Source organism: Arachis ipaensis, chromosome B08 (genome assembly GCF_000816755.2).
Source record: "Arachis ipaensis cultivar K30076 chromosome B08, Araip1.1, whole genome shotgun sequence".
NCBI classification, from domain to species: domain Eukaryota; kingdom Viridiplantae; phylum Streptophyta; class Magnoliopsida; order Fabales; family Fabaceae; genus Arachis; species Arachis ipaensis.
In genome coordinates this window covers 126106554-126119576 of record NC_029792.2, presented here as the reverse complement: position 1 = coordinate 126119576, position 13023 = coordinate 126106554, and positions in this window count along the sequence as shown.

Below are 13023 nucleotides of genomic sequence, written 5' to 3'. Positions count from 1 at the left end.
TCCACGAGCCGCCGCCAAAAACGTCGCCGCCGTTCATGCATGCTTCTGCCGCTGCCGTGGAGTGCGTCGCCGGGAAGGGGAGCCCGACGCAAGGAGGGCGGCGCGCGAAAAAGAGAGAGGAATCTGAGGCTGAGTTGGGTTCCTGCCACCGCCGATCTGCCTAGCCGTCGTCGCTCCATCGCCCACGAGCTGCCGGTGGTTCTTGCTTTGGCCTCTGCTTGCTGCTTTTGCTTGAGCTTCTACTTTGGCTTCTTATTGAATTTGTGCTTCTGCTTTGGCTTCTTGTTAAATTTGTGCTTTTGCTTGTTGATTTGGCTTTGTGCTTGAACTTCTGCATCTGTTTCTACTTCAGTTTCTGCTTTCTGCTTCTGCCTTCTGCTTGTGTTGATTTTTTCTGCTTTCTACTTCTACTTGTGTTTTTGCTTGTGTTGATTTCTATGTTCATTTGAATTTTTTTTTGAATGTTGAATGTTGTGTTATTATTGATTTGAATGTTCTGTTATTGTTGATAATGGATTCTTGAATTTGAATGTATGTTCTGTTGTTATTGTTGTTGTGGAAAGAAATGGCTGATAGTGGAAATAGGGGCGGTGACGATGGTGGAGAATGCAGAATGAATAGTGGTGGTGGAGAATGCAAAATGATCGGATAGCTGATAGTGGAAATAAGGGGGTGGCGATGGTAGAGAATGCAGAATGAACGGTGGTGGCAGGGAATACAAAATGAACGGTAGTGCAGTTGGGGGTATTGTTGTCTTTTAAAAAATTATTTTATTAAAAAGGACGATTTTAATACGAAAAAAAATATTAAGGATGATTTTAAATCTAAAATTACTTTGGGGACGATTTCGATTCTAACCCTCAACGTTAGGGACTAAAATAATACTTATCCCTTATTTAAACTAGTTTAATTGTTACTAAGCAAGTTCGTTCCCATGATTCAATGGATAAAAGAAAATCGTCCCCATTCAAAAGTAGATTATTACTGAAAAAAAAACATATATGTAAATTTTCTTTTGGTATTTACACCAAAAGTAAATTCGTCATTATATTTTCACATCTTCATTTTCTTTTATTTCTACTTTTTTCATGTTTTCTTTCTCTTTTCACTCTCTTTTTTTTTTTAACAAAAGAACTCAACACGGTAAAGTGGAGCGATAGGACAAATAAACAGGAAAACATGTAAAGACTATAAATAGACAACTATCCCTATTGTCATTTCTGGCATTGTCATCAACAACAAAAGGGATCCAAGCTACTCCACTCTCTGAAATTGATTAAGGATTTTTGGAACACCTCCTCCGTACTCCCTTCCTTCATATTGAAAAGCCGCCCATTCCGTTCAAGCCAAATGTTCCAAATAATCGAAAAAAAACATATGAGCCACTTGTTGCGTTCTCCCTTCCTATTAGCAACACCTGTCCAGCTCTCAAAGTGTTCTTTTAGCGAGCCCGAAAAAGACCACAATCTTCCAAAGTCACGTAGCCAATAACACCACACCTGCCAAGTAAACTCACAGCCCAGAAACAAGTGATGAATATATTCGACGTCTTTTTTACACAACACGCATATGTTATCACCCTGGCTAATAATTTCCAGTCTAGCCAGTCTTTCTTTAGTGTTAACTCGTCCTATCAAAGTAAACCAAATAAATAACTCTACTCGCGGCGGAACCAAACATTTCCAAATGGTTCTGGTGAAGCTGTAGCTAGTTATTTCTTCCGGGAGGGAATCTGACTGCATCACCTGCACAAAAGAGTTAGTTGAAAATATACCTTCTTTGTCGAACTTCCAAACAACTCTGTCTTGCTTTCCATGAGCTAGCTTAATCGGCCTTAAGGTTTCATGTAGCCGGTCCACTAATTCCAGCTCCCATTGGTATAACTCTCTTCTCCACTGGAAATTCCAGATCCACTCTAACCCATCCCAAAATCCACAATTCCCTATAACAGATCCTGTTTGGTTTGAAACAGAGAAAAGTCTCAGAAAACTCATCTTTAACAGACCACTTTGTAACCAGACATCTTCCCAGAATCGAGTTCGCCTTCCATCACCCACCTCCATAGTTAACCCCGCTATCATCTTCTCTCTCACATTACTGTCCCTGGCCTGCAACTGACAGATATCCTTCCAAGGGCCCCCTCTAGTAGGTAATGTCTGAGCTGATAACATCACATTAGGGTTTAAGTCATAGCACGAGCACACGACCCTCTTCCATAAGGACATTCCTCTTTTGAAAACCGCCACCACCACTTGAACAGAAGTGCAGTGTTTCTAATCACTGCATCACCCACCCCAACCCACCCGCCTTTTTAGGGACCTGAACAATCTCCCACTTTACTAGTGCCAAACTATTTCTACCTTCCTCCTTGCTCCATAATTTTCTCTGCAATAAAATTAATTAAATTCATAGTATACCTAATGTTATTGTAACTTAACAAGATTCAAAAAATGGTATACAACTCCAACTCAATCAAAGCCTCTACCATAGCTAATCCATGTCACCAATCATACTTTGTTCTCTTTTGAAATCAATCAAGTTTGTAAAGAGAAGGAGGATTTTTTTTTTTTTATTAAAGAAAAGGAATTTGAATTGGAGTTGAGCACCTCAAAAGCTGCTTTTTCATTATTGTGTTTAACTGGTTTATACTTTTATTCAAGAAATTCTCAACTTTTTCTAGGTCGTTATTAATTATTATATTCAATGTATGCTACAAAATAATAATAATAATAAGAGAAATTATAGTGTACAGATTGGAGGATACAGATATTCTTTTTGGAGTTATCGTGTAGTGACAAGTGTCTAGAGAGAGCCGCTTGTTCGCTGAAAGGGGTGACGTGAAGCATGCACGAAGCCGAATAGCTCGTGTTAGGAGGGAATTGGCTCCGTTTGGAAAGGAGGTACTGTGCTTGAATGGGGAATTGGGCCCGTTTTATAGAAAATGACTACAATAACCTTATTATAAAAAATTACTAAAATATTTTTATTATATATTTTTTTAATTTTAAAAATCCTAAATACTAACCCCATAATACAGGACATTATATTAGTGTCTTGTCCGTTGTATCTAAATACAATACACAAAAAATAATTTTTAGTGTCTTCATTCTATTATATCTGTCTTAATGTCATGTCTTATCCTGTCTCCAAAAATAAACGCAGCCTATAAGACGGCTATTTTTTTTAGGTATGGAAGTAAGGGTAATGATATAATGATACACTATAATTTTTGGTATTGTACGAAATTGTGGAAGGTATAGAAATAGGACGGTCCAATTAGTGAACCTCAATTTCATTTAATTTTTTTTAACACAAATCGGACAGTCTAATTTGTGTACCATCTACTAATCGGACGGTCCGATTTCTACTTTTTTAATTAAGCGATTCCACATTTGAGAATAACATCCCATCAATCCACATTTTTATAAAAACACCGTTGTAACTCCAATATCAAAAACAAAAAATTCGTATTTACGTTATAGAGTTTGATCACAGCTGCAGCAGAATTAAAGCTAAAGCATGTCATTTAATAGTTCATTATTCATTCAACTTTCACTCTCATAAATCAGTAAATATCCCCATTCTTAATTTATTTATATATTGGTACATGTATTAAAATGGCTAAAAATACAAACAAAGAAAAATTTTATAAAAAAGAGTCTAATTATACGATGTTTATATACAAATAGTCCTTGGGTGTGACAGTAGGAAAATTGACTTGACTTTTTTTCTTTTAATTTACAATTAAGTGAAATAATTACATGAGCGAAAAAATTTAGAATAAAAAATTGGAGAGTTTTGTATTTATAATGTACATTGTCTTTGATTCTTAGAGTAAAAGCACGATTTAACCTTTTTATAATATTTTTTAATCGTATGTAAATTAATTAAAAAAATATTTTAATTTTTTAAATTAAATTCAAAATTTTAATTTCTATTACAATTAAAAAACTTTAATCCTAAAAATAATTACTTTAGGATATAAAAATTAAATATGAAGATTATGAATTCACCTTTGAATCAATACTTTGTTATTGATTTTATTTAATTAATAAATATTACATACTAGCTAATATATACAATTTAGATGCTGTGACAATAATTAACACAAACAATTTAAAATGAATTAAAAATGAGATTTTTTTAAAGTTATAAGAGAAGAGAGTGTATATTTTATAAATAAAAAAAATATCATTTTAATATCTCTTAAAAAAATTTCTTTTAAATTTTACTGAACACATTTTTTAAATTTCTTAAATTTAATAATATCTTGAAGTTAAATCTTGGATTTTGTATGTGTAGCTCAGGGATAAATTAAAATTATTGAACTTATACATACCGAATCAATTAGTGATCAAGTTTAATTTGAAAAGACTTGATGCAATAATAATATCTAATATTTTTATATTTTTTAATAATTAAAATAATTGTTTAGGGTGAAAATTGTTGAAAAAATAACATGGTGTAACACTATTTTATAAAGGAAAAGTATATGGAACCAAAATGTAACCAGCCAAAAAGTAAACAAAACCGTTTAATTAAAATCACTTTTTGAATAATATGTTTGAAAACCGCTTCTGAGATCACGGAGCACAAACCAAAACCCAATTTTTCATGGAACCCAAACACATTTTAGCTGATTTTTTGCTGATATGCTTTTGGTTCCTAATTGTTCTCTTTTATAAAAAATCATTTACAATGCCCCGTTAACTACAAGCTTCAACCAAAATGTATGGACCACCTGTAATATTGATTTATACTAAAGGAACAAGTCAACCATTAAGAAATATAAACATAAATGATCATTAAAAAAAATAAGCCACTCTTTTCGCAATAAATATTTAATCAGTAATTTTGTGCTGAATAAAATTATACATTTAACTGCCACTCAAAAATTAAAACAGTAATTTATGTGTTTTCAAGCTCTAGATGTACATTCAACCACCACCCTTTTCCTTACTATAATAACATGCATCACACTGCTGCATACTGCAACCAACGGAACGCGTGACGTTCACTCGTTCAGAACCCGTTCGACTTCACGCCACCAAGCCAGCTTCGTTGCACCTTTTATGAGCTTCTGCCCCCTTCTCTGAGTCAGTTGCATAGTGCAACATGGGGCCAATACGTGTCAACATATGAAACAAAATGACAAAAAATCTGTATATCTGTATGAACTTTAATCTGTACACTAGTGCGACCCTAATAATAAAAGGCACAAAAATATAGAACTTTGCCTTATGGCCCATTCTAGTAGATGATAAAAGTCGAAAATAATTGAAGTCATATTTATGGATTTTCCTCGCGATACAAAGACAGGAGCAGAAGCTATCATTTTCAAAAAGGTTTATCAAATAAACTGGTGTGAAATTTATAACCACAAACTAATCGGCAAGTATACTGGGTCGTACAAAGTAATACCTCAGGTGAGTAGGAGTCGATTCCACGAGGATTGATGGATTAAACAACAACAGTTAAGTGATTTACTTAGTTAGACAAATAGAAAAAAGTGTTTGAGTGTTCAAAAGCATTAACAGTAAATTTAGAATATTAGAAAGCAGCAGTAATTGAGTTGTGAATAATATATGGAGAAACAGTTAAGACTTCAGAGTTATCTATTTTTCGGATTGACTTTTCTTACTAACTATTTTAATCATGCAAGATTTAATTCATGGCAAACTATATGTGACTAAACCTTAATTTCTTAGACATTTTTAGTCTCCTCTAAAATTCATCAACCGCCAATTCCTTGGTCACTTAATTCCAATTAGAGGGTGAAGTTCAATTCTAGTTTATATGCCACAAAAATCCTAATTACCCAAATATAAGAGGATTATATGTCACGTATCCCGTTAAGTCCAGATAATTAGAAATTTAGGAGAAATTGTTTTCAAGCTGTTGTTCAAGTAAAGAGCTTTTCCAAGTTATACAAGAACTCAATTGGAATAAGGGTCATACTTCCGTTCCACCCAAATTCATAAAATAAAAAACGAAAACAATTCTTGAATTATAAATCAATACATGAATTAAAATAGAAAAATAATAGTATCAATCCATACAATAGACAGAGCTCCTAACCTTAACAGTAGAGGTTTAGTTGCTCATGGTTCAAAGAGAAAACTAGGATTCTGTAAAATTGTAAAGTGCAGAATGAGGTCGAAGAGAAGAGAAGAGATTCTTTTCCCTTTTATATCTAATCTTAATTAATGTAAAATATATTTCCTAAAACTAAATAATATCTTTTCCTATTTTTAAATAAAATAAAGTTTAAATCAGAATTAATAGGAGATTGCGTGCTTGCTTCTTGGAGAGTTGGGGACCACTTGATTCCTTAATAATCCACGCCTAACTTGATAAATCTCAAGTTAGGCACATCCTTGGCCGAATTGATGGAGAATAAGAATGGACTATTATATATCGTTGAAAAGCTCTGGAAGTTAGCTTTCCAACGCCACTAGAATCACGTCAATTGGACCTCTGTAGCTTGAGTTATTCAGGTTTGAGTGCAGAGAGGTCAGGGTTGACAGCATCATTCGCATTCTTCTCTTTTTCTGCGAAAACTCCATCAAATCTATCCGAATGCTACCTAAAATAAACAGAATTGCACACGACTCAAAGTAGCATCCATAGTGGCTAAAATATAATTAATTCTTGATTAAACTCAACAAATTAAATACAAATTCACTAGGAAAAGGTAGGAAAGATGCTCACGCATCACAACACCAAACTTGAATTGTTGCTTGTCCTCAAGCAATCAAAATTAGTACATGATTAAGATGTGAATTTGCATGAGAGGTGAGAGTTCAGTTATGCTCATGTCTCTTCTTAAAGTGGGGTTTATCTATTATAATTCTGAACAGTTTTGCCATCTCACTCTCCTTTGAATCAGAGGAATGTCACTGTCATTCGGAATTAGAATCCAGATCATATTATGAATTCTCTGCTCTTTGTACTCTAGTTTAATCCTTGAACATAGCATACATCCTTTACTTCTCAATAAATTGGTGCTTTGTACCTTGAGTCTAACCGTGACTTTAAGTGTTTTGTCTCAAACTTTACTTGACACAAAAACACCGCAAGCACTTGACTGGAAAACTCTCTTTAAGTTCTGATTTTTCTTTCAGTTACTCCCAGTCCCAGACAATGGTGCTCAAAGCTTTTGGCATACTCTGCTAAATATATTTGGCCTCGACTCTAGATATTCTGTCTCAAGGATTACTTGACACAAGAACACCACAAGCATATGATTAAGGAAACAACTCTTTGAGCTTTTAATCATGTCTGACCTCCTTAGTCATTGATGCTCAGAGTCTTGGACCTTGCTTTTATTTTTCTTTTGCTATTTCTTTTACTTCAAGGATTAAGCTTTTACTAATTTTAGAGAAGTCATAATAGTTCTCTAAAGTCTTATTCCTTATACATCAACATCCTTTGATTCAAATTCAAATATGCACTGTTCTTATCATTCATTCAGAATCAGAAATAATACCACCACATTTAAGTAAACAAGACTAATCTTAAATATAAACTCAATTTCTCATGCAATACATCACTTCTTTTCTTTTCTTTTTAGATTCAAGTTCAGTAAGTGGTTCATGAGACATTTTTTTTTTACTAAAAGCAAATGACAGAAAGAAATTAAATCTAAGAACTGAAAGTACTAAAGATCATGCAGGCAATCAAAGCAACAGAAAACAGAAGACAACAAAATAAGAACGGAAGAGAAATAGAATGAAAGGAACTCAACCACCTCAGTTATGCTGGTGGCCATCTCATTCCTCCATGAAGAACATTCATCTCCCTGTGGTGCTATTAAAATAAACAGAAAAGGCCAAAAGCGAAGTGACAACACCAAACTTAAAAGTTTGCTTGTCCTCAAGCAAAGAAAATCTGAAAACAGGGTGTCAAAAATTCTTCTTAATTACTCCTGTTCCTGTTTTAATCATTCTGCATGACCAAAACACATGTAAAACAAGAAAAATTCTAAAAAAAAAAATTTAGCTAAAGTAATTTAAAACCAAAACTAAAATAACTATAATGCTAAAATTAAAATAACTATAAAATTAAAACCACAGTAACTACAAAAAAAAGATACTAATAGTTGGGTTGCCTCCCAGCGAGCGCTTCTTTAATGTCACTAGCTTGACACTTGATTGTTGAATTTTCTTCCTCTTCTTCCAGTTGGATAAAAGAAATGTCTTCAAGGGGGGAGAGGTGAAAATTAGTGCCCCCTGATATAAATTTCTCCTAACAAGCTTTCTTTTATTGTGATTAGCTTGATTCACCTTACTTGTTGGTGTAGAGGTTTGATTGTTTTTTTCTGACTTTCTCTTTTTCATGGATATTTTCTTCTGTTTCTTGGTCACAATCCCTTTTTAGTGCTTTCCTTGGTTGCCTTCACTTCTTTGATTTCAAAATTTGCGTGTTGTGTGATGGTTAGAGTGTACCCTTCATCAAGAACTTCTTGAATTGGTGTTCAATAAACTCACCCTCTATGCCACTCTCTGCTTCATTGGAGTGTAGATTCCCATAATTGTTTTTATCCCTTACAACCTCCTTTGTTTGTGCATCTTCCTTCTTTGTTGGTGCATCAACCTCCTTTATTTTTGTATCTTCCTTTTCTTCCATGTGTGAGGGTAGAAAGTTCTCTAATTCACTAGAGTATGAACTCCTTTGATTGATTTCCTCACTTTCTTCCATAGGATCTTGCATTATATCTCTTGGGAAGGAATTTGCTTGTTCCTCTTCCTGGTTCTTGATAATCGACTGCACATATTTCTCTACATTTTTGACACTCGTCCTTATACCATGTATGAATTCTTTCATGAGAAGCTCAAGATCTTATGGTTCTTGATATGAATAAGAAGGAGATGGTGGTTCTTGATAAGAGTAAAAAGATGATTGTTCTTGGTATGAATAGGGAGTTGGTGGCTCTTGATATGGGTAGAAAGATGATGGTTCTTGATATGGATAGAGAAGTGGTGGTTCTTGGTATAAATAGGGAGATGGTGGCTCTTGGTATGAATAAGAAGGAGGTGATGGTTCTTGATAAGAGAAAAAAGAGGATGGTTCTTGGTAAGAATAGGAAAATGGTGGTTCTTGATAGTTGGAACATGAAGCACTGAAATTTCTTTGGTTTTGACTTTGCCAACCAAAATTTAGGTAGTTCCTCCATCCACAATAATAAGAATCACTCCCTGGGTGTGAGTAGTAATCCATGTGATCTCTCTCCATTATTTTTCCTTAGCACAAAACACCAAACAAAATTAAACGCACCATGTGATAAACAGGCAAGCAAAGAAGAAAAAACATAAAGAAAAATAAAAATAATAGAAAAAAATAAAAATAAAATAAAATTGATAAAATAGAAAAAATGAAAATAAAATAAAAGAAAACAAAAAAAAAACAAAAATAAAAGACAAAATAAAATAAAAAAAGATATTAAACAATTAAGAAATTAATAAAAAAATGAAAAAAAAAAGGGAGCGAACGAAAGTTAAAAAAAATATCAAAATGAAGTTAGGAAAATTAAAAGTAAAAAATGAAAATAAAAAGAAGATACGGGGCAAGGGGGATATAAATGAAAAAGAAAAAAAAAATGAAAAATAAAATTAGAAATTGATAATACTAAAAAAATTAAAGGCAAAATATCTAATCTAAGTAATTAAACAACGAGTAGTTATCAATCACAATCAAACAACGAGTAGTTGTCAATCACAATCAATCTCTGGCAACGGCGCCAAAAATTTGGTGCGGAATTTATAAACACAAACTAACCGGCACGTGCACTGAGTTGTACCAAGTAATACCTCAGGTGAGTGAGGATCGATCCCACGAGGATTGATGGATTAAGCAACAACGGTTAAGTGATTTACTTAGTTAGACAAACAGAAAAGAGTGTTTGAGTGTTCAAAAGCATTAACAGTAAATTTAAAAAATTAGAAAGCAGCAGTAATTGAGTTGTGAATAATATATGGAGAAACAGTTAAGACTTCAGAGTTATCTATTTTTCGAATTGACTTTTTTTACTAACTATTTTAATCATGCAAGATTTAATTCATGGCAAACTATATGTGACTAAACCTTAATTCCTTAGATCTTTTTAGTCTCCTCTAAAATTCATTAACCGCCAATTCCTTGGTCACTTAATTCCAATTAGAGGGTAAAGTTCAATTCTAGTTTGTATGCCACAAAAATCCTAATTACCCAAATATAAGAGGATTATATATCACGTATTCCGTTAAGTCCAGATAATTAGAAATTTAGGAGAAATTATTTTCAAGCTGTTGTTCAAGTAAAGAGCTTTTCCAAGTATACAAGAACTCAATTGGAACAAGGTCATACTTCTGTTCCACCCAAATTCATAAAATAAAGAACGAAAATAATTCTTGAATTATAAATCAATACATGAATTAAAATAGAAAAATAATAGTATCAATCTATACAATAGACAGAGCTCCTAACCTTAACAGTGAAAGTTTAGTTGCTCATAGTTTAGAGAGAAAACTAGGATTCTGTAAAACTGTAAAGTGCAGAATGAGGTCGAAGAGAAGAGAAGAGATTCTTTTCCCTTTTATATCTAATCCTAATTAATGTAAAATATATTTCCTAAAACTAAATAATATCTTTTCCTATTTTTAAATAAAATAAAGTTTAAATCAGAATTAATAGGAGATTGCGTACTTGCTTCTTGGAGAGTTGGGGACCACTTGATTCCTTAATAATCCACGTCTAACTTGATAAATCTCAAGTTAGGCACAGCCTTGGCCAAATTGATGGAGAAGAAGCATGGACTATTATATATCGTTGGAAAGCTCTGGAAGTTCGCTTTCCAACACCAATAGAATCACGTCAATTGGACCTCTGTAGCTTGAGTTATTTAGGTTTGAGTGCAGAGAGGTCAGGGTTGACAGCATCATTCGCATTCTTCTCTTTTTCTGCGAAAATTCCATCAAATCCATCCGAATGCTACCTAAAATAAACAGAATTGCACACGACTTAAAGTAGCATCCATAGTGGCTAAAAGATAATTAATTCTTGATTAAACTCAACAAATTAAATGCAAATTCACTAGAAAAAGGTAGAAAAGATGCTCACGCATCACAAACCACTTAATTAAACATAGAAAAAGTTTAGGGAGCAGCATTTTAATTAAAATTTAATCAACACTTAATCATTAAAAGAAAAAATAATTTTATATTATTAAATATAATTTCACACCATTAAAAATATTTATAATGACTAATTAATAACTACAAATTATAAAATTTATTGATTCTCTAATAATTCTCTTAAACATAATACTAGAATGCGGTCTAATAGTAGTTATTTCACTGGGTTACTAAATTGCGTAGTTAATTGTGTAACTCTTTCTTTTTTTTGTCATAATTGTGTAACTCTTAACAACTGAAGAGATTAGTTCGTTTACGGTTTACCAAGTGGTGTGGCTTGATTCCTCAATGTTGCTAATGGAGAGTGTTTTCTAGCTCGTTGTGTAATCTATCTATCTATTTTTACAAAATGTGAATACTTTTCTTACAAGTGATCATTATTATTAACATACATTTATGCTTGTTTTTATTTAAAGTCATATCAGATTCTAAAGTTTTGATGATTGTTTAGTGTAGAATTTAGTAAATTTTAATTTTTTTTATGAATTTTATAAGAAATTTAGCTACGTATAATGATACATAATAACTATTAAACTACTCTTCTACTTTAGCACATGACAACAATAAAGAAGTATCGTGGCCCACAAATTCAGCCCAACAGGATACAAAAATTCAATTTTAATTTTAATCTTTATTATCTTATCTTTATCTTATCTTTAATTGTTCTTATCTTATCTTTATTTGCTTTATCTTTCATAGGACAATACTCTATATATATTTAGTTTTACCCTCATAGTTTACAAAACACTTCAGTACAATTCAATCAATCAACAATCAATAAAATTTCTTCATCTTTTATTTTCTTATTCTTTCACAATTTTATCATGGTATCAGAGCCATGGTATCCTCCTTGAGGAGGATATATAAGTTATCATCTCTTCGGTGAGAAATCACCATGCTTCTTTTTCAACTTCCTCCCACAATAAATAATCATAGATTTAGTTACATGCATCCAAGTGAAAATTCTACCACAGTTTTGATTATCCCGGTTCTTTACCAGCAATTCCGTCTGCGCCTTCTTGTATTTCATCTGCAACTTCTTTCGGGAGTTTCGTCAGTATTCTGTTTCAGCAGTTCAATTTGCATCTGTTCTAGCAGTTCAATCTGCATCTGTTCTAGCAGTTCCATCTGCACTCTTATTGCGCTCTACGCGCCATTTGAAGACCACTCTTATTGCGCCATACGCGCCCTCTAAAGATCAATCTTGTTGCGTTTTACACGCTTATTTTTTATTTTTTTATTTTTTTATTTTTTATTTTTTTATTTTTTATTTTTTCATTCTTTTTTTTATGAAGATCGCTGTTTGCTCTCTCTCCCTCAAGCACAGCATCTCCTTTTATGTATTTTTGCCGCCGGCAGCTCAAGCTCCGCCGCACGCAATTGTTTAAAGATCGCTGCTCAAGCACAGCATCTCCTTTTATATTTTTGTCGCCGGCAGCTCAAGCTCCGCCGCACGCAGTTTTTGAAGATCGCTGCTCAAGCACAGCATCTCCTTTTATATTTTTGCAGTAGGCAGCTCAAGCTCTGCCGCAGGCATCTTCCTCCGCGTCACCACGTCAGACGCGCTTTTCTCAACAATTTCATCAGGAACTTATCCAAACTGTGGATTATTGACATCTTCCATCCACCAGCTTGCGGGGGCGTATTAAAATACTCTTCTACTTTAGCACATGACAACAATAAAGAAGTATCGTGGCCCACAAATTCAGCCCAACAGGATACAAAAATTCAATTTTAATTTTAATCTTTATTATCTTATCTTTATCTTATCTTTAATTGTTCTTATCTTATCTTTATTTGCTTTTATCTTTCATAGGACAATGCTCTATATATATTTAGTTTTACCCTCATA